This window comes from Pongo abelii, chromosome 3, assembly GCF_028885655.2.
Source record: "Pongo abelii isolate AG06213 chromosome 3, NHGRI_mPonAbe1-v2.0_pri, whole genome shotgun sequence".
Taxonomy (NCBI): domain Eukaryota; kingdom Metazoa; phylum Chordata; class Mammalia; order Primates; family Hominidae; genus Pongo; species Pongo abelii.
Genome location: NC_071988.2, coordinates 27,982,409 through 28,005,570, shown reverse-complemented (window position 1 = coordinate 28,005,570; position 23,162 = coordinate 27,982,409). Strand labels below are relative to the sequence as shown.

Below are 23,162 nucleotides of genomic sequence, written 5' to 3'. Positions count from 1 at the left end.
TATTTTTTTAGTAGAGACGGGGTTTCACTATGTTGGCCAGGATGGTCTCAATCTCTTGACCTCGTGATCCACCCACCTCGGCCTCCCAAAGTGCTGGGATTACAGGCTAGCCTGGAATTTATCAACACCTATGAGGTATCTGTGTTAAATATAATTAAGATGGCATAAGTTGATTGGTGGCATAAATGGAAATTCTTATTTATTAATGATTTCCATGAATAAACAAAGAGTTAATTCTGTTCTGAATTATTTCAAGTAGTAGAACACAACTCAGTTTTTCGGTATTTTATCATTGGGAATTTAAATTTTTCTTCTTGTAAGAGAAACATTTAGTTTACTACCTTTCTGGATATAATTACCTTAGATTTTACACATAAGTAATTGTTAAATTTATTTATTTCTGAAAATCCAAGAAAATATAAATGAATTATATGCAAACATTTAAGATTTTGTTTCATAAATATGGTGTTTTAATAGGTAAGAGTTTTTTTTAAACACAAATTTTAAAATTATCCACAACCACACTCGACTTGTTTCATATTAAGTTCTAAGAAAACTACATGAATGCAATAAGAGAAGTTAATTCCTTTTCTGTAATGTTCATACTAAGTTTACTACCATATTGACATTAAAAATCTAAATATAGATTTGGATGTTGATTAGTGGTTTCTTCCTTATTGTTTGCAACATATACCATGCCACTTTCCTAACCATCCTTCAGTCGTATGACATAATTTATTCATCCTTTCAGCATATCTCTGTTGTATACCTGTATTTCCCTAAGTAGTTTATCAACAGCTCCAGGAAGTTTCTTCATTCCCTGACTGATTTCCAGTCCCTTCCTAATCTAAAACCTCTAAATTAACCAACTGTATTTTTTCTCTACTTTCAAACATCTCCCCGTATTGTTTGGTGAATTACAAATATTCCATTTGTTACCACTGACTTTTTTTCATTCATTTCCTGACTAATCTAAACTTGATCTCTTATGAGCCACAGCACTTGGAGTGTGTAGTTTTGTTCTCACCAAATTCATTTTACATTAGCATGTGTGTTAATTATCTACACAAACCTGGAATAAGAATTACTTGAGGGAAAGGGTCATTATTTATTCCAAGTCTTTCTTTCTTTTCCTTCTTAGGTAAGCATACATATTACACCTGTATCAATTATATTCAGTTGATTCATGTTTTCTATCATCACGTTCACTGATTAGTTATGACCCACATCATCTCACCAAGATTATTATGGAAGCCTCCCAAATGAGGGCCCTGCTGATTCTCCTATACTGCCAACAGATTCTCATTACACATTCAAACCCCACCACTCCATCATTATCCCCATACCATTCTCTGGAGGGCTCCAGTGTAGAAGATAGCTCAAATGCCATCCATTTCGGACTCTTCAAACTTCGCTCGTAACTTGCTCTACAGTCTCTTCATTATCTCCACAGGGACACTGGATAATTCACTATCTTCAGAACACATCTGGCCCTGTCATGGCTGTGTATGTTTTTTATATTGCTTATTTCAAAAATATGAAGAAAATTTATGAAGAAAATCCAAACTCACACAGATAGGTAGTTGGAAAAGGAACTCCTTAATAGCCTTTTCAGATAATTTTGGATATATTTCTTTGATGTTACACCCGAACTCAATAAGTGATTGTTTCTTAAAGGATAATTACGACATGGACTCTAAAGCCACATCAGACTTTCTTCCACTCAAATCTATTGGTCTATTCTGCACTTAGAAAATATTACTTATATATAATCATTATGCTTTGATCATCTCAAAGATATCAAATAACTTAATTATACAAGTCTTTGCAATTTTGGTACAATTCATTATATAATATAAAAAAACACTTGATTAATATAACCATCCAAATGATCAGAACAATCTCTAGTATTGGAAATCTTCCAAGTTTATTGCAGTAGATATGAGTTATCCAAAATTCTATTTTTAATTTGAAAACTTAAACTTTTTCTTTGGCAGAAAGTAGTCTTTTATTCTTAAAGTAACAGACTCACTTGATACATTTTTGAGACAATATCTGCCAAATTTTCGACTCAGAATGACCAGTTTGTTTTTTAGTCATTTTTTTTCAAATTAAAATGCCTTATGACAAATGTGCCACTTAAGCTCACAACTCAATTACACACAAATTTTTCTTAAAGTCACCATTGACCTTACGTATGAGGCACTAGAACTCTATTTGTACTTCTTACTTTATCACATTAGCTATCGAAGTCTGAAATTTAATATAATTAATAAGTACTGCTTCATCAATATTATTCTTAAGTGCAACTGGAATAATTATAATTTTACATGGCAATAGGGTGGAAGTAAAGAATTCAACACTACTAGTACAGTTTAGTACTGAGGAGAAAACAGTGTGGCCACCATTACTTTTGTATGATCAGTTGAAATGTTAATTATTGAAAAATGGAAATAAGAGCTTAGCATACTAATAAAAATATTTTTGCCTCTGAGAAGGATTTGGGGGATTTATTGACCATACTTGGAGAACTTCTGCTTTATAGCTTAGTATAATTGATTTGTATACAATTACATATAAATTTATATTTATTTGGTATCTTGATGCTCAATATGAGGGAATAATCAATATATGCTGATTACCAGTACATTACTCATGAATTGATAAAATTGAGTGCATGGGGAAAAAATAAATTCTTCAGGCTTAAGATATATAAAACTCTAATTTTTAGTGAATTTTATGTTCATTTTGTATTAAAGCCTCCTCCTTAGTCAAGGTTATCCATATTTTGACTGCAAGTGGATAATCAAGACAATCAATAATACTCTTTTTTTAGAGAAATTGATTTTATAAATAAATGTTATATGTTAAACTTTTAATTCTTAATTCAACACTGCCCCTACATAATTTATTTCAAATATTTTCTGGCACTGGTCTAGTTCTGGGCTTCATAGTATGTTACATATAGATAATAAAAGTAAGAAATAGTGATCTCTACAATGAGCCTCATAGTTTCTCAAAATAAAGATGATTAAAGAATATTATCAGTGATAGAGGACTAATTTGTATTTCCTATCCCCCCTTTGATTTCTGTTACAATAGAAATGGGTCAGATTCTTTATGCATTCAGCAATTCACTCACTGTGGCCACTCAGAACCAGGTAGTGTGCTAGAATAAGGACATGGTGTATAATGAAGAGTAAAATTAAAATGGATCCTGCCACCATGAGGCTTATAGGAATCCAGAGGAACACATATATAATTCATATGCTATGCAGGTTACACATCATAGCAAAAGCTACTAAAGGAAACAATAGGATCTATAAAAGAAAATTAAGGGTGAGATGGATTATAATTTGATTGGGGATCCATGAACATGTCTTGTTAAAAGTGACATTTTTCAGAGTGTAAGATTTGAATAGGAAGCAAATAGTTTACAATCGTATAACAGAGAATGTCAGAAAGAAGGAATAACCCATGTAAATACCTTAAGCTAGGGAACATTTTGGCATTTGGAGGAAACAAAAGATGACTGTGCTTGGTCTGGAATGCGTGAGAGAAAATGATCCTACGTTTTTGTTGGAGAGGAAGGTGGGGAGCGGACAAGTATACTTTGATGAGGATTATATTGTATCTTCAGTGGACAGTGAGTCGATGAAGGATTTAAAGAAGATGAGGATATAATTCCATACTCATTTTCTTTCCCTTTGTTTTAAGTATTTTACAGGTAGAAAATGCACAAATCATAAATAGGTTTTCAAAGAGTAAGAACAAAGTAAACATCCCTTTGTAACCTGAACCTATTGCCAGATACCACTCCTATGCCCTCTTCTTTACCCTTCCCTTCTCCCAGGGTTGAACACTCTCCTTATTTCCAGCCCTTTAGATTAGTTTTGACTCTTTGAAACTTTACATAATAAATCTTATAGCAAATATTGTTGTGTCTGGCTCATTTTACATTATTTTACATGTTACATTTCTGCCTGCAGCAGTGGTTTATTCAATTTATTTCAGTATAATATTCTGCATTCTGACCATAACTCTATTTACTTATTTATTCTATTACTAATGGACATGTGGGTGCATCAGTGTTTGGCTGTAAAGTTAATGCATCCACCAACATTTTTGCACAATTTTTGTTGTATCAGTGCACATATTTCTGTTGAATATATACAGAGGAAAGAAATTGCTAGACCAAAGTGCATATCTATATTTAAATTTAGTAATAATGAAACAGTTTCCAGAGCTGATTGTACTCAATTGCACTTCCACTAGCAGTATATAGTAGAAACAGAAATAAACCTACTGTGTGGAAAAAAAAAAACCCACAAAGAAACATGCCTACTGGGATCTTGGCATTGGATGGAAAGAAAAAGAAATCTCTCCTGAGAATTCGTACTCACAAACTGGCCCTCATGTGGATTTGCAGCTAGTGATCCAAAACTTTCAAGCTGAGAATTTATTTCTAAGTGATCCCATGTAAGTACCTTTGGGCACCAGGCAGAAGCAAATACAAGTACTCTCAAGAGAAATGCTTTTTTCAGCCAGGCCTTACAAAAATCTCACAGATAATGTTCCAGGAGAAATAAAACCACAGTTAAAAAAAAATCACAAAACTTACAATAAGAGAAACCATGATGAGCAAGAACTTACAGAAAGAAGAGTCAGAAAAGTTAGATTCCCAAAGAGTACAGATATTGGAGCTGCAAGATTAAAAAAAAATATGTATTGTTTTAGAAAGGTAAATAAAATAATTAAAATATGAATACTTAATATAATATAAAATATTATAATATCTGAGAATATATGAAAAAGAACCAATTAAATTATAAACCAGATTATAAAGATGGATGACTTTTATAAATAGAATCACTGAAGCAAAACAGATTCAATATAAAAAAGATAAGCAGTATGGATGATTGAGAATGTATAATATGAATCTGAGCAGGTTTTCAGAAAGACATAAGAGAAAGAAGTGACAATATTCAAAGAGATAATGGGAGAGAATTTTCCTCAAGTTAAGAACAATTCTTAGATCCTGAAAACCCAATCAATTGCTTTCCTTGACTTTAAATGTGTCACTCAAGTCTCTGCCTCATCATTGTTGTTTGAATCTCTTCTCATAAAGACACCAGCCATAGTAATTTTAGGGCCCTCCTCACTCCAGTATAAACCCATTGTAACTTGATTATATCTGCAAAGACCCAACATCCAAATAAGATCGCATTTATAAATACTGAAAATTTGAATTTAAACATATTTTTTGGGAAGACAAAATTAACCCACAACAAGAGGTTAAAAAAAATTACTAAAATCTAAACAATACTTAGAAAGAAGAGGGAGGGGGTGAATAGTATTGAACTATTCTTATGGGTTTTTTTTTCAATGTTCTGGGGAAGAATAATGATATTAACTTTGGACTATTTTTAAACATATATGATAAAAATATTATTTGTATATATTCATTATTTAATGAAAGATTAAAATTAATCTTTGGACATGTCTATGTTCCTATAAGAATAGAAGAGTTCTTAGCAGAGTTCCAAAAACATGAGCCAACAAATGAAAACTCTAGATTTTTAAAAATATATCCATGTGACAAAAATTAGAGTTACATTTTTATTTCTTGTATTTTAGAAGTAAGCAGCATCATTTTATAGTTGTGGTGTCTCTTATCAAGGTTCTTAAAGGAATAAAATTAAGAGAATGAAAGAAAAATGACTGCTAATGGCAAAACCAAAAAACTACACATAAATCAAAGTGAGGTAAGTCTCCTTTCTATGTCTCTTTTATGATGACTCAGGTACTATCATTATAAGGGGCAGATAGAAATTTAAGAAATACTTTTTCACAAAGAATTTTTAATAAGGGAATTTTTAAAAATCAGATTTTCAGAGTTCTATTTCTATGAGCCATGTATTAGAAAAAGAAAAATGACTGTTTCACAGAATTGTTCTACTTAATGACATTTGTATCTATGGAATTTTATATGTGATTCAAGTAATCAAACAAGTAAAAACTTTCTTTTTGATAATTTAACCTGAACTCTAAAACCTCTGTTTCACTTACCTAGCTTTACATAGCCAAATATTAAAGCCATGTGGATTCCAATAATAACCTATTCTGTAACTCGAGACAGCTGAAGCAAGCTTATTTGCTATTTTTACCTGCTAATTACCTATTTGCGGTAGAATTTTAAAATGCCACCCTGATCTATGTCCTTATTTCCTTATGTTCCATGCAATTCCCTGTTACTTTGTTTAAATAGGTTATCTCTTTAACAGTAATTGTCTAGAAGTGAGATTTGCAGTCTGTTGGGTCACCTTTACCTATACCAGTTATTCTAAAAATAGAACATGACAGGCCATGTGTGATGGGAAACAAACATTCTATAAAGTTCAGGGACTATATTTCACATATGCCAATTATCAAGGGACCAGACTAGAAAATGTACTATTTTGTAAAACCTTCGTAAAACTATTTGCTACCACGTATAGATAGGTTCTCATGTGTACAGATGAGTTGCTTTTGTCATATGTTATTTGTGGTTGCTCTCATTCTTCCTGTCAGAAATGACAATATTTGTTCTGCAGATAGGTTAGGGAGGAGAACAGGCTGGAAAAGACTAGATATTTCTTTGTTAGCAATTAGAAGCTGCTTGATGCGTCAAGTGCCTGGAGATAAATAAAACTACTGTAACTGCAGAGCCATTTTTAGAATTGCACATCCACTGAGACATTTTGACCTGCAGCTATAAACTACTAGTCAGTACTTGAACTGTTCGTATCAGTTAATTAGAAAATGAACATGTAACTGAATGGATTAATTCAACAACCTACACAAGCACAGCAACAGTATCTCAGTACCTCAAAGCTCTACTATTTTCTTTTGTTTCTCCTCTTTTTCTCTTTTCCTTTCATGAATAACCACTCCATATGTTAATTTTTCAATATAAAGGTTCCAATAAACATAAGATGTTGTCATTTTTCCCATTAATTGATATCAACAAAGCATTTTATTCACAATTCTTGAACAGAGTTTGTATGATGCTCATCTATGAAGTCATTTATTCCCGAGCAAGGAGTGACTTGGATATTCATTCATTTGTTTATGCCACAAATGTTTTCTTGAATATTTATTATGTAACAATCAGTATGATAGGTAATGTGAATGAAGTAGAGAACAGGATCACTGGCTCAGAAAGCTGAGTCTAGGCAGGGCCAATATGGAACATATCAAAATGAACATCAAACATGTGAAATAATGACAGATTTTGATTTGTACTTTCATGGAAATTACAAACGCTGACATGACAGGAAATAACAAGTGAGTCTACTACAGATCAGGTGGTTGGAAAAGGCCTCCAAATGAAGTGTTTGCTAAAAGAACAATCTTGAGTCAGTCATGCCAGAAAAGTGGACAGCAAAACTGAGGTGGTGAAATATGAAAAATATACCCATCCCTCATGCACTATCTCTCAGTTTAAACTGGTAAATGTGCTTGTTGCAATTCTGTGGAAAAAAATAATGTAGAGTTAGATATGATTAGAAAAGTGTCTAGGGACAGATAAGCAGGACTTCTTTAGCTACAAGAAGGATTTCTAATTTGATTCTGCATACTATAGAAAACAATGGAATAACTTTAAGCCAGTGAGTTACATACTCTAATTTACATTTTAAAAATAGGATATGCTATAAAGACACATGCACACGTATGTTTATTGCGGCACTATTCACAATAGCAAAGACTTGGAACCAACCCAAATATCCAACAATGATAGACTGGATTAAGAAAATGTGGCACATATACACCATGGAATACTATGCAGCCATAAAAAATGATGAGTTCATGTCCTTTGTAGGGACATGGATGAAATTGGAAATCATCATTCTCAGTAAACTATCACAAGAACAAAAAACCAAACACCGCATATTCTCACTCATAGGTGGGAATTGAACAATGAGAACACATGGACACAGGAAGGGGAACATCACACTCTGGGGACTGTTGTGGGGTGGGGGGAGAGAAGAGGGATAGCTTTAGGAGATATACCTAATGCTAAATGAGGAGTTAATGGGTGCAGCACACCAGCATGGCACATGTATACATATGCCACTAACCTGCACATTGTGCACATGTACCCTAAAACTTAAAGTATAATAATAATAAAATAAAAAAATAGGATATAGTTTGCTATGTGAAGAGTGGATTTTTTTCTCATAAAGGACAAATTGGGAAATCAATTCATTAGTTAAAATGTTATTTTTTATTAGGATAGTGATAATAGAGATGGAGAGGGGGGAAAACCCTAGATTTTGTCTTAAGAAACTAGTTGAATAGAATGCCTTTTCCTAAAATGAACATCTTGGGCAAGAACAAGATTAAGGGGAAATTTGTGATTTCTGTTTTAAATATGCAAAGTTTGAGATACTTAAGATATATTCAAGTAGATGTGTCAAGCAAGCTGTTGTAAATATATGTCTGGAACTCAGAAAATATGTCTGGGCTAAAAAACGTATATTTGGAGATGTTGTCACAGGTGGTGTTTAAAGTCATGGAGATTGATGAGATCTCTTAAGCAGAGGAATCTCAAGGTTTAGATTACATCAGGAATGGAGCCTGTGAAAGAGGGAGAATCCAAAGAGAAAGAACAAACACAAGGAAGCTGTTATATAAAGAAGGAGAAGGGCTGTTTCCAGAGAAATAAATGATCTAGTTATTGATATCACTGACACAGCAAGCAAAATGAGAAACTGAAATCATCTAGAAGATTTGACTTCATGCAGGACATCGCAAGTGTCGACAAGAGCAGAGTTCAGACAATCACTCGGTAGGTTCTGAATTACTGGGAGAGATTCACTCAGGGCAACAAACAGTAGACTGCACTCAATTCATAGAAGACAATACATACATGTCATTCAATCCATTAGAATATCATGAGAAGTCTCTTCCTAATGGCACACGTTACAAAAAAGAATTTGTTTGTATTGATATTAAAGTGATCATTCACTCAGTAAGGGAACTCGGACCATCAAAGGTGGTCCTTCCAATTTAGAATGCCCTTCCACACATTACAGTCAGTCAGATTCTGGTTGGAAAGGGCTTTCGTCTAATTATCCTATTTTCCATAAGTAATTCTACTCAGAGTAATATGGCACAAGATTATATCAGTTGTGTGGTTGATACTCCCAGACCACTTGGAAAAGTACTGGTAATAGAAATAGGACAAAAATTATTTTATAAAAACCAGTATTCACAGATAAATCAGTAGAAATTATTAACAGTTAAGAATGTTTTTTAAATCAGTGATTATGCTTAAAGGTAGTTTAAAAACAGAAGACATATTTTTGCATTTTCATGACCAGATGTGATGAAAATTTTTTAAATTAATGTATTATTTTACATGGGTATATTCAATCTATTTACAGTGGTTTTGTTTTTTTGTTTCTTTTTTTTTTTCAGATGAACTTTAGCTCTTTTTGCCCAGACTGGACTGCAATGGCATGATCTTGGCTCACTGCAACCTCCGCCTCCTGGGTTGAAGTGATTCTCCTGCCCCAGGATCCCGAATAACTGGGATTACAGGCGCGCACCACCACACCTGGCTAATTTTGTATTTTTAATAGAGACAGGGTTTCACCATGTTGGTCAGGCAGGTCTCAAACTCCTGACTTCAGGTGATCCGCCCTCCTCAGCCTCCCAAAGTGCTGGGAATATAGGCATGAGCCACTGCGCCCAGCTTATTTCCCGTTTTAATAAAGTTTCTTGCCACTCCTTTCTGGTGAAAGCTCTGACCCCTCCTTATTCTGCTAGAGATTTCAAAGATTATTACTTTCTTTTGAAAATGTCAAACTGGAGCTACATTATGGTTACATTCTTTGTGACGGAGTTTCACTCTTGTTGCCCAGACTGGAGTGCAATGGTGCGATTTCAGCTCACTGCAACCTCCACCTCCCAGGTTGAAGTGATTCTCCTGCCTCAGCCTACCGAGTAGCTGGGATCACAGGCTCACACCACCACCTATTTTTAGTAAGGACAGGGTTTCACCATTTTGGCCAGGCTGGTCTCAAACTCCGGACCTCATGTGATCCACCTGCCTCCACCTCCCAAAGTGCTGGGATTACAGGTGTGAGCCACCACGCCCGCCCATGGTTACATTCTTTTTTTTTTTTTTAATTTGCTAAAGCCAGTGATGAAGTTAAGAGTCATACTTCCCCCAGGGGAAGGGTTATAAGAATTTCTAAATGTTGGGAGATGTGGGGTTTCAAAGTACAACTTCTAAATTACCAAAGCTTTGATTTATATTTAAATTGTCTCATAAAATATTTAAAAGGCATATTTTCTCACATTTTCCCAAATGGAGCCTATTTAAAAGCTAAAATTCTTTTTTCTTAGCTATTCAACTACTTTCTCCCAATTTTATTGGGGTATAATTGACAAATAAAAATTGTATATATTCAATGTGTACAATATTGTGTCCGGAATTGGTGGGTTCTTGATCTCACCGACTTCAAGAATGAAGCCATGGACCCTCGCGGTGAGTGTTACAGTTCTTAAACGTGATGTGTCTGGAGTTTGTTCCATCTGATATTCGGAGATGTTCGGAATTTCTTCCTTCTGGTGGGTTCGTGGTCTCTCTGACTTCAGGAGTGAAGCTGCAGACCTTCACAGTGAGTGTTACAGCTCTTAAGGCGGCACATCTGGAGTTGTTCATTCCTCCTGTCTAGAGCTGTTCATTCTTCCTGGTAGGTTCGTGGTCTAGTTGGCCTCAGGACTGAAGCTGCAGATTTTTGCGGTGAGTGTTGCAGCTCAAAAAAGCAGTGCAGACCCTAAGAGGGAACAGCAGCCAGATTTATTGCAAAGAGCAAAAGAACAAATCCCCCACACTGTGGAAAAGGACCTGAGCCAGTTGCCACTGTTGGCTCCAGCAGCCTGTTTTTATTCCCTTATCTGGCCCCACCCACATCCTGCTGATTGGTCCATTTTACAGAGAGCTGATTGGTATGTTTTACAGAGAGCTGATTGGTCCGTTTTGACAGGGTGCTGATTGGTGTGTTTGCAATCCCTGAGCTAAACACAAAAGTTCTCCAAGTCCCCACTAGATTAGCTAGACAAAGAGCACTGATCAATGACTGGTGCATTTACAAACCTTGAGCTAGACACAGGGTGCTGATTGGTGTGTTCACAAACCTGAGCTAGACACAGAGTGCTGATTGGTGTATTTACAATCCCTTAGCTAGACATAAAGGTTCTCCAAGTCCCCACCAGATTAGCTAGATCAGAGTGCTGATTGGTGCATTTACAAACCTTGAGCTAGACACAGAGTGCTGATTGGTGATTTATAATCCCTTAGCCAGACATAAAGGTTCTCCAAGTCCCCACTAGACTCAGGAGTCCAGCTGGCTTCACCTAGTGGATCCTGCACTGGGGCCGCAGGTGGAGCTGCCCGCCAGTCCCCTGCCATGCGCCAGCACTCCTCAGCCCTTGGGCGGTGGATGGGACCTGGCACCATGGAGCAGAGGGCGGCACTCGTCGGGGAGGCTCTGGCCCTGCAGTAGCTGGGGTTAGGTAGGAGCCAGTGGCTGGCGGGGGGAAGGGGGAGTTGGGTTAGTGGTGGGGGGGAGAGGTGGAGTGGGGGAGAGGGTGGATGAGGGGGAGAGGGTGGATGGGGGGGAGAAGGTAAATGGGGGTGGGGTGGGGGTCAGGCATGGCGGGCTGCAGTCCCGAGCCCTGCCACTCAGGGAGGCAGCTGAGGCCCTGCCAGAATTTGAGCACAGTGCAGGAAGGCCGGCAGTGCTGGGGTACCCAGCACACCCTCCACAGCTGCTGGCCTGGATGCTAAGTCCCTCACGCCGGGCCACTCGGAGTGTGGGGTCTGCCGAGCCCACGCCCACCCAGAACTCATGCTGGCCCGCAAGCCCCTGCACAGTCCCGGTTCCCACCCGCGCCTCTCCCTCCACAGCTCCCCGCAAGCTGAGGGAGCCGGCTCCCAGCGGCCAGCCCGGAAAGGGGCTCCCACAGTGCAGCGGCAGGCTGAAGGGCTCCTCAAGCGCAGCCAGAGTGGGCGCCGAGGCCGAGGAGGCGCCGAGAGCAAGCGAGGGCTGAGAGGGCTGCCAGCAGGCTGTCACCTCTCAATATGATGATTTAATATACATATACATTGTAAAATAATTATCAGAATCAAATTAATTAAAAATTCCAATACTGCACTTAGTTACCATTTGTTCCTCTGTGTGTGTGTGTGTGTGTGTGTGTGTGTGTGTATGTAAGTGTGTGGTGAGGATACTGAAGATCTATTCTCAGCAGATTTCAAGTAACATAAGATTATTAACTGTAGTCATCATGTTGCTAGATTTACAGAACTTATTCATCTTAAAACAATGTTTGTACCCTTTGGCCTTTGACTAATATTTCCCATTTCCCCTCTCTGCCCGTCCCTGGCAACCAACGTTCTACTCTTTGGTTCTATGAGTTCGACATTTTTTAGATTCCAAAGTAAGTAAGATTATACAACATTTGTTTTTCTGTATCTGTTTTATTTTACTTTGCATAATGTTCTCCAGTTTCATCTTTTTTGTCACAATGGCAACATTTCCTTCTTTTTAGTGGCTGAATAGTAATGCATTATGTGTATGTAGCACATTTTCTTTATATGTTCAACCATTGGTGGACACTTAAGTAGTTTCCATATCTTAGTTATCATAACTAATACTGCAGTGAATATGTGGATGCAGCTATCCCCTTGAGGTAATGATTTTGTTTCCTTTGGATATATACACCTTTATATCTTAGAAGTCGGATCACTGAATGTATGGTAGTTCTATTAATTTTTTTTTTTTTTTTGGTTTCTGGAGACTGTTTATGGATGTCTCTCATGTATTTTAAATCTTAGTATTCCCAGTTTTTTTTAATATCATGCTTGTCATGTAATAGATGATTAATAAATATTTTCTTGAAATTTAAATTAGTCTCTCAGAAATTGGTAAACCTACTCATTTAGAACATTTTCTTTTTCTTTTATTTTTTCCTCTTTCTTTCCTTTCTTGTGCTGATGCTTTTTGACTATTATGTAAAATTGCTAATTTGAAAATTAAAAAAAAACTTATATTGTGTTAATTTCCCCCTTAAAATTAATTATGTGCTTTACTTCCAAATGAGATTATTGAATTTAAACTCAAGGAGGTCAAGTAGAATAATTAAGTTAACCCACTTGTTAAGTGGTCATGTCTGCCAAGAACCTAAGATTTCAACAAGTACTTAAATGTTGCACAAGTAACGTCAAATGCATATATTTTGCATCAAACTGCTTGAATTGCGTTGTATACCATGACCCCATGATGCGATCATTAATCTTAGCTAGTAGTGCTGCAAAACCAGTTATTTATTTGAAGAAAAGTTAAGGGATCTGGTGAAGCCTTGAAAATTACTTTTATCTGAGACTTTAAGTTTTCTAATTACTTATTTTCTACTCTTTGTACAAAATTATGACTTTTTAATAATATGTATATTTATGGAGCATTACATAATCACATTATTGGAAATACGTTTTCATGATCACCACCACCTAAAAACACAAAATTACAAAGGCATTGGGTATTTAAAAAACCTAGCTCAATGTATGAGGAAGAACTGATGCTAAAACATAAATAGTTTTCATTTATATAAAATTGTTACTATTAATAAATTGCTGTTGATTAATATTTATTAATAAATAACAAATAGTTTTTAATGGCATTTAAAGTAAGGCTTAAATGTCTCAGAAATAAAATGTGATCTATCTTGATGAAGAACAAAGGTGCACTTGAAATGAATGTTGTTCTCTTGGTTAAATGGTTCTATAAATATCAACTGTTCAAGTTGGCTGTACATAAGTTAAAATACACTAGACTCCCTAGATTCATGCCCAATTCTGCTGTTTATTAAGTCTAAAGAGAATTAATTATAATTCTCCTAGACCTTGTTAAGCTTCTCCTTTTTAAAACTAGGGAATTTAACAACTCAATTCACAGTATTGTTGTGAGCATTGTTGTTTTAAAAACATTTAAGTCTAAAGTATCACACAAAAAGAACCTCTTATGAGTCTTCTAAAATAAGAAAACTGAGTTACTCTGTAACTCTAACATAAACCTAAACATGGTAATTTTTACATTGATAATCACATTGTTCAATCTGCTTGGGTCTATCAAACTGACAGTTGCACCTATTTTCATTTTCCCATCTGTAAATTCAGAGTGGATTTGGCTTCCAAAGAGCTGACCCACTTCTGAGCATTACTATCCCATCTTGAAGAATCTGTAATCTACTGAATTTGGAGAACATGCTCATCTCTGTGCTGTACAATGCCTCATAGGCATACATGGCACAAAGAAGAGGGGGCATGGTATAATGAAAAGGGTACTAGGGGAGAAATCAGGAAAATGAATTCAAATTTCAGATCTTTCACTAGTTAGTGTGGGACCTTTGAGGAAGACTAATGGTGTTGAGCATCACGATGAATGGTATGATATAAAACTATTTCTGATGATAATTGCCACATAGAAGAGGTCTGTGGCAGGTTATTTATTGTACTTGAAATACTGCTTTATTTATCCACAAATTACTCCCTCCTAACCATGAAATCATTAACTGTGATAATATAAATAATGCATCTAATATAATGCCTAGCAGATATTTGTGCCAATTAAATGTTATCCTACTTTTTCTTGCTTTTCCTCTTCCCTTTTTTCCTTTTTTACTCTCTTTCTTTCTCCCCCTCCCCAAGGTTTTTTCTCCCTAATTTTTTTCTTCTTTCCCTTTTCCGCTATTTGTAAAACTAGTATACTGAACTGTCAGATCTCTGAAGTTCTTTCCAGCTCAATGACTCCATAATAAGATAGGAATGCATACTGAGACCTTATTATTCTAATCATATCTGAGATTTTACATAGTTGTGTCATGGGTGTTGTTGTATCCTCTGTTTTGAAATATAATCTCCTTTGCCTTGGTACCAGAAACAATTTAAAAGAGCTAAGATAATGAACTTGAAAATTTGGCACTTTTCCTGTACCTAGAGCAGATCAAAAATACTGAGGTGAACAGTTTTGGTCAGATTCCCAGATAAGAAGCCTGATTCAAAGAGGTCAAAGGGAAATTAGAGAAGTCTAATATTATAACAACAAAGCCCTTCTGTAGGACTTTCTCTTTGCTAAGGTTACAGGCAGGAAATAGGTAGTTAACAAGTCAAGCTGAAGAATACCATTTTCCTCATTATTATTTCTACCAATTATAATTGTCAAAGTGTATGAAATGCAAAGCAAAATTTATTTCGGATTTTCTATGCAACTCTGAGCCAGATTTTCTCCATCTAAAACGTCCTGCAAATATATGTCAGTTGTCAGAAGTTATATGAACTCTCATAGCTTTAAGATAGTATTCTTAACACCTTGAATATAGAAGAATTATACAACTAAAAGGGTCATTAATTTCTTGAATAAGTAAAATCTTATCATAATTTTCATAAAAGAGGTGTTATAGCTGAAATATCTGATTGTGAATCGCAGCTTAGCTACTTACTGCCTGTCATCTTGCCAAACCACTTACGGTTCTATGCATCAGCTCTATTCACTAAGAAAAGAGTCGCATCACCTGTTTTTGTTACAAGAAGAGTATGAATTAGGTCAGACACAAATAAAGTGCATAAGACAAAACTATGAAAACACTTGATGGAAAACAATTTTTAAAATGAAATGATTGCACAACCTGTCTCCCCCAAACATGGGGTCCTGTAGCCCAGGTCTTACCCGAATCAGGATGAGGTAGTGGGGGATGCAGGTGGGGCTGTTGGCCGTGACCCTGCTTGCTGCGTACCTGCACATCCCAACTCTTCAGCTGTCCCCTGCCCTTCACTCATAGAAGTCTTCAGTAAAGTTTTTCACTTACAAGGGACTGCGCATCTTCTACCAAGACATTGTGAGTGTGGTTGGAAGTCCGGAGATAGTTGTGCTTTTACACGGCTTTCCAACATCCAGCTACGATTGGTACAAGATTTGGGAAGTCTGACCTTGAGGTCTTATTGAGTGATTGCCCTTGATTTCTTAGGCTTTGGCTTCAGTGACAAACAGAGACCACATCACCATTCCATATTTGAGCAGGCCAGCATCGTGGAGGCACTTTGGGTCATCTGGGGCTTCAGAACCGCAGGATCAACCTTTAGTCTCATGACTATGAAGATACTGTTGCTCAGGAACTTCTCTACAGACACAAGCAGAATCTGTCTGGTCGGCTTACCATAAAGAGTCTCTGTCTGTCAAATGGAGGTATCTTTCCTGAGACTCACCATCCACTCCTCTAGAAGCTACTCAAAGATGGAGGTGTGCTGTCACCCATCCTCACGCAGCTGATGAACTTCTTTATACTCTCTCGAGGTCTCATCCCAGTCTTTGGGCCGTATACTCGGCCCTCTGAGAGTGAGCTATGGGACATGTGGGCAGGGATCTGCAACAATGACGGGAACTTAGTCATTGACAGTCTCTTACAGTACATCAATCAGAGGAAGAAGTTTAGAAGGCACTGGGTGGGAGCTCTTGCCTCTGTAACTATCCCAATTCATTTTATCTATGGGCCATTGGATCCTGTGAACCCCTACCCAGGGTTTTTGGAGCTGTACAGGAAAATGCTGCCGTGGTCCACGTTAGCCACGATCCACAGCTAGAGGATCCCATGGGCTTCTTTAATGTACATATGGGCTTCATCAACTCCTTCTGAGCTGGAAAGAGTAACTTCCCTGTATTACCTCCCCTACTCCCTTATCTGTTGTGTATTCCACTTAGGAAGAAATGCCCAAAAGAGATCCTGGCCTTCAAACACTATTCTCTCACAAATCCACTTTACTCAAATCGGTGAACAGTATATAGGAAGAAGCCAGCAGAAACTCTGACTAAGGTTGACATAATAGTCCACCTCCCATTACTTTGACATCTTATCAAATGTATGGACTGGGCTTTGTTTTTGTGTTATTAGGAAATTCTGATGAGCATTATTACTAGTCACTGATGCAGAAAGACATTTTTTTGCATAAAAGACTTTTTAAGATTTTGGACTTCTCTGAAATATTTAGAACTGTTCATTTCTGGCCCAGCCCCAACAGGAATTCTACAGTAACAATAAGGAGAAGGGCACCTCCTTCCCTGTCCTTGAATGGCTTTGTGGGCACATGCTTTTTGAAAGTTCTTTAAGCAACAGAGCTGAGTCCCCTTTGTCATACCTTTGGATTTAGTTTCATCAGCTGTTTTTAATTATAAACATTTTGTTAAAATAGATATTGGTTTAAATAATATAGTATTCTATGTATGGTTTAAGACTGTGATTTACCTACACATTGTATATATTTTATAAGGATATTAAACCAGTGTACCCTTACTCTGCCAGAGTAGTGAACCTAATTAAATATGTTTGATTTCTGAATAAATTGACCTAAATCCAAACTATTTAAAGAATTTCCTAAAATCACAGGACATTAAGGACCAATAGCATCTGTGCCAGAGATTTACTGTTATTAGCTAAGAAGACCAATTCTAACAGAAAATAACAGTCTGAGACTCCTCACACCTCAGTGCTTAGAAGCATGTCTCTCTTGAGCTACCATAGAGGGGAAGGGATTATTTTGTAGTCAAGTCACCATGCTGAATGTACACTGATTCCTTTGTGATGGCTGCTTACCTCCCCAGTGCCTGTCCCAGGGAGGCTTTCCAATGTAACTCAGTAATTCCTGTACTTTATAGGCAGGAAAGTTCCAGAAACTTTAAGAACAAATTCTGAAAGATCTATGAGCAAATGGTGCTGAATACTACTTTTTTTAAATCCACATTTCATTGCCTTTCAAAGCAGGATTATTAAGTGATTATTTAAAATTTGTTTTATTTAAATTAGCAACTTCAAGCATAACAACTTTGAAACTGGAATAAGTGTTTATTTTCTATTAATAAAAATGAACTGTGGCAAAAAATTGAATGATTGGCTCTTTTTTTAATCAGAAAAAGGAATCTCAGACAGGATAGGTGACTTGCTGAGAGTCACACAACTTCTTAGTGGTCTTTTAACTGTTATATATAAGTCACAATTCAGGGCTCTTTACTGATAATTAATAGATAAAAGGACATTGAACAGTTAGATCTTTGCCATTATGATATCATGTTAAAAACAGTAGGGCTGCTTAAGTGTTTCTGATTGTAAAGCTTAAGTAGCTGTTTATTTAAAAATTTTAAAAGTTAAATTATGTTACAGAATCAAATTATGGTTTTTGCTTAAGGAATACAATAAGGAACATCACATGTATTCTGTGAGCCATCAGTATCTGAGTCTCCTCGAGTGCTTTGTAGAAATGTCATTTCCTAGATATCTCTCATATACAATCTGAGACAGAATGTTTGAATTGGAACTAATTATTTCTATGATTTACCTACCACCAGAAATCTCCATTACTATGAATGCTTGAATGTTCCTGATCTAATGTTCAAATGCAAAGTTATAGACTTGAGTTTAAATTCTGGTACACCCACATTAAAATTATAGAATGTTGGTCAAATTAATTTCCTTTCCTCATTTGTGAAAAAAAGACAATGTAAGTACCTTCCTCATGGAGTTACTGCAGAATAAAATGAGTTAATACATATAAAGAGTTTGGCACTTCATAAATAATAGAATGTGGAGTTTGGAAGAGACTGTGAAGGTGATTTCGACATACTTTGACCGTCTTAATTGCAAATCATTGAATTAGATTGTGATGTCTCTAAAGACAGCATCAGATTCATGACTCTTTCTGTCTCAAAAATCTAGAAAAAAGAGGCAGTTCAGAAGTCTGTTAATAGTATATAGATTTTTCAATATTTATTCTAATCTGTTATCCTCAGATCCAATCCCTAGGGCTATAATGTTTCTAGATTTCTGAAATTAATGCAGATTACCCTCATTCAGTACAAGTACCAAAGATTATTTGATATAAATTTTCCTCCTGTATATGTATTTTCCAATGGATATTCAATAGAAAGTTAATTTTATAAGAAGCTTTATACTCAAAAATGTTGAAACATGCCACATCCTTTGTACAGTCTCAGAAATACACCATTCATATCAAAAGCTACAAGAAATCCTATAGCAAAAAAAAAAAAAAAAAAAAAAACATTTGATTTACTTCTTTAAATCAGGATTTCTGAAAATTACTTGGTAAAGGAACATTTTTACTGCATAATATCTAACAAAATTTTTTAGTATAAGTGATCATCTCTGGTCACTCTTTTGTTCATATAATGTTTAAAAACTATCCTTTGTTCCTCAGTCATTTTTGTATTTAGGAAAGCTGACAATGAAGTTGTGATCTAGTGCAGAAGCTTCAAATCCTGATGGCTCACTTAGTAGCTAAGTTATCTTAGGCAAGTTAATCCGGCTTTCAGGACCTCTATTTTTCACATCTGCAAAATGGAGCCAATATTCGCTTTGAAGTATTTTTGTGAGTATTCTATTCTATGATATACATAAAGTAGTTATTCCAGTCTAGGAGTTATAAAAATGGCCTATTAATTTCCTTCTGTGTTGATCTCATTGTTGCCTGGAATTACAACAGCAATGTAAAACATCCTAATTATGCTTTCATAATAGTTTCTTTCTTTCTTTCTTTCTTTTTTTTTTTTTTTTTTTTTTTTTTTTGAGACTGAGTTTCGCTCTTGTTTGTTGCCCAGGCTGGAGTGCAATGGCGCAATCTCAGCTCACTGCAACCTCCACCCCCCAGGTTCAAGTGATTCTCCTGCCTCAGCCTCCCGAGCAGCTGGGATTACAGGCTTGCGCCACCACACCAGGCTAATTTATTTATTTATTTATTTATTTATTTATTTATTAGTAGAGATAGGGTTTCTCCATGTTGGTCAGGCTGGTCTTGAACTCCCAACCTCAGGTGATTCACCCGCCTCAGCTTCCCAAAGTGCTGGGATTACAAGCATGAGTCACCACACCCTACCTTATAATAGTTTCAAATCACCCCTTTATCTTTAAATAATTTAACTTATCAAATAAAATAGACTTTATCTGACAGTGAGAATGAGACAGGCCGTGCATAATCACTCAGAGGGAGAGAGAGATTAACTAATGAAGTATTGGAATCCAAAACTCTTAGTCCAACATAGGGCCTTTTCCAATTATATCCTTATATTTGTCACTGCTTTATCTTCTGCTATGGCTGATATCAATGTCTGCTAAATTCTGTGTCAAGTGTTACAGGGAAATGAAAGCCAAGGTCAGAAAAAAACATGCATTTTGTATGTGTTTTGTTCCTTTGAAGCAAAATGTGACCTGGTTAGACATTATCTTCCCATTATCACTTTTTTATGCTGACTGCTGACTGTGCTCAGGTGGCAAAAAGAAGTGGTAATTGGACAAAAATGTTCTAACCCTCATGGTAATTTAAAAAAAAAAAAAAGTAGTGAAAGCAGCTTCCTCCTGAAGTCTCCATTGTGTAGTTAAGGCAAAATGTCACCAGGAACAATAAAGCAAAAATGGGGCCTTTCAAAATGATTGATCAGTACTTCAGGTCCCACTCATTGGTCATCTGACTTGGAATAAGCCACACTAATTCACAGCCTACTCTCCAAAGGCAATGTCCCCCGTTGTGACCTCCAGTAGCACTTCTAGTCTGGACTTCACATCTTGTACCTGTAATGTTTCAAACGTACTTCATACTGAAGGAATATCTTTCTAATACTATGTGAAAAGTTTATGATCAAAGACAATTTGACAAGACTTCTTCTAGGACCTCATGCAGAAGAAAAACTTTAGTAAGCTAGATGTCCCTAGTATATGGTTCTCAGCTTTTCTATCTCATTTTTTTTCCTCTCTCTGCATGTATTAACATTCTAACAATTGACCATGTTTTGAGAACAGATTCACATAATCAAGTTAATCAAAGTCATTTTTCCATTTTATCAATTGAGAATGAGATACACAAACTGTTCAATTACTTTAATGATTAAACTTACCTGGTTAGCAGGAGTACCTGGGAGGAAAGATTGTAATATGGAAATTGATAAGGGCAGAACCAGAACTTCTATAGATAGAAAGTACATCGTATCTTACTTGTTGGTCATCGCACACCTTAAGGGAATTATTAAAGTTTTTATTTTATTTTTAATTGATACATAATAAATATATATATTTATGGGATACAGTGTAATATTTAGATAACTATGTGCTTTGTGTAATGATTAAATCATTATAATTAGCATTTTTATCACCTCAAACACTTCTCATTTGTTTGCAATGAGAACATTCAAAATTCTCTCTTCTAGCTATTTTGAAGTATACAATACACTATTGTTGACTAGTCACTCTACTTTTCAAGAGAATACCAGAACTTATTCCTACTATCTAACTATGACTTTCTACCCTTTGACCAACCTCTCCTTGTATCCTTCCCTGAATACTCTCCTCAGCCTTGGGAAACCACTTTTCTACTGTTCACTTCTATGAGATCAGGTTTTTTCAGATTCCACATATGAGTGTGATCATGTGGTATCTGTCTTCTGTGCCGTACTTAATATGTTCTCTAGGTTCATCCATGTTCTTGCAAGTCATAGGGTTTCATTCTTTAAGGCTAAATACAATTCCATTGTGTATGTGTATATATATATATATATATATATCTCTCTCACATTTATTTTATTCATTCATTGATGGACACATATGTTTAGTCCATATCTTGGCTATTGTGAATAATGCTGCAATAAACATGGGAGTGCAGATTCTTTTTGACATACTGACTTCATTACTTTTGAATATACAGCCAGAAGTGGGATTGTTGGGTCATTTCATACTTCTATTTTTAAATTTTGTGGAACCTTCATGCTGATTTTCATAGTGGAGGTACTAATTTACATTCTCACCAACAGTGTATAAAAGTTCTCCTTTCTCCACATCCCCACCAAGATTTGTTACTTTTTTTCTTTTTTATAGCAACTATTCTAACTTGGGTGAGGTGACATTTCATTGTGAATTTGATTTGCACTTCCCTGATGATTAGTGATGGTGAGCATTTTTTTGTAGACACCTGTTGGCTACTTGTACTTTTTTTTTTCAAAATGTTTATTCACATTCTTGCCCAATTTTAAACTGGATTATTTGTTGTTTTGCTATTGATTTGAGTTTCTTTATATTCTGAATATTAACCACTAGTCAGATACATAGTTTATGAATATTTTCTCCCATTCTGTAGGTTGTCTCTTCAGTCTTGATGATTTCCTTTGCTGTTCAGTGGCTTTTTAGTTTTATATAATTCTACATGTCTAATTTTGCTTTCATTGACTGTACTTTTGATGTTTTATTCAAACACTCTGCCCAGTCCAACATCATGAAGAGTTTCTCCTATGTTTTCTTTTAGGAATTTCAAAGTTTCAAGTCTTACATTTAAGTCTTTCATACATTTTTAATTGATTTTTGTAATTGGGAAATATATGTGCCTATTTCTATTCTGCATGTGGAAATCCAGTTTCTCCAGCGCTGTGTATTGAAGAGACTGTCCTTTACCTAATGCATGTTTTTGGTTTCTTTGTTGATAATTTTCTATACATGTATAGATTTATTTTTGGTTTCTGTATTCTGTTTCATTAGTCTACAGATATGTTATTATGCCAGTGCCATGTTGTTTTGGTTACCATTACTCTGTGATATGTTTTAAAGGTAGGTAATGTAATACCTTCAGCTTTGTTCTGTTTGCTCAAGCTTACTTTGGCTGTTCAGGGACTTTTGTGATTCTACAAAAATTTTAGGATTTAAAAACAAAATTCTGTGAAGAATGCCATTGCTATGTTGGTAGGGATTGCATTTAATCTGTAGATTGCTTTGGGTAGTTTGTACATTTTAACAATATTAATTCTTTCAATCCATGAACATTTCATTTCCGTCCATGGACCTTCCACTGATGAGTGTCAACTTCATTTTTTTATCAATGTTTTAGAGTTTTCATTTTAGAGATCTTTCCTCTCTTTGATTAAGTTTATTCCTACATATTTTATTTTTATGTGGCTATTGTAAAAGAGGTTGTTTTCTTGATTTTATTTTCAGACAGTTTGCTGTTGGCATATAGAAATGCTACTGATGTTGGCATGTTGATTTTGTAACCTTTGATTTTATTGAAATTTTGT

At 35.7% G+C, this 23,162-nt stretch overlaps 1 pseudogene; it reads left to right on the top strand.

Moving 5' to 3' along the window:
* Positions 1–15,789: 15,789 nt before the first annotated feature.
* LOC100448044 (mesoderm-specific transcript homolog protein-like) lies at positions 15,790–16,856 on the top strand (annotated as a pseudogene).
* Positions 16,857–23,162: the final 6,306 nt, after the last annotated feature.